This window comes from Penaeus monodon, chromosome 20 (genome assembly GCF_015228065.2).
Source record: "Penaeus monodon isolate SGIC_2016 chromosome 20, NSTDA_Pmon_1, whole genome shotgun sequence".
NCBI lineage: Eukaryota > Metazoa > Arthropoda > Malacostraca > Decapoda > Penaeidae > Penaeus > Penaeus monodon.
The window spans coordinates 40,884,025-40,884,635 of record NC_051405.1 but is presented as its reverse complement, the minus strand read 5'-3'; the positions used below and the strand labels follow the sequence as shown (position 1 = coordinate 40,884,635).

Here is a 611-nt window from a genome sequence, read left to right as displayed (position 1 = left end):
CTCAAATACAAACACGTATTTCAGTAACAACTCCCGAATCAAGTCCGCAGACCGGTAAAGACTTGAATGTGACAGCTTCCTCTCTTCAAGGAAAGACACGCCCTCACGAATTCATTGCGAGAAAATAAATATCCGATGGTCAGTAACATTGGCCGGATTCTGTCTCGTTGCTGAAGAGTCTCACGGTGTAAAACTGTATTATTTTGGCATAAGAACACATTAGCAAATATAAGGCATCTGCAAAAAAATAACAAAGCTTGTGGAATATTTAGCCAAAAGTTACTAATATATTCTAATTAAACTTGACTTTATATACAGAACTATTACCTACAAAAGAAGCATTTAAAAACTCTCATGTTTTTTCAGTCTTACATGCTAATAGCTGAAAGTTAATGACTAACTACTGACTGCTACAAAAGCTGGTCACTACACATCCTCTGTCCTAAGGGCGGATGGTGCCAGCGGCTCAGGTCCTGAACATTCCAAGATAATGTTACTACGATTAAGTTATCAAAATAACACAGTCCAAAGATGAAATTATTAGGATTGCAATAAAGATCCACAGGAAATAAATTTTATGGAAATCAAACATTTAGGATAAAAATGCCTAC

At 36.2% G+C, this 611-nt stretch overlaps 1 protein-coding gene across 1 annotated transcript in view; it reads right to left on the bottom strand.

Annotated features, from left to right (window-relative positions):
• Positions 1-611, bottom strand: part of LOC119585996 — a 66,306-nt gene that overhangs the window by 8,366 nt on the left and 57,329 nt on the right. The window lies entirely within an intron of this gene.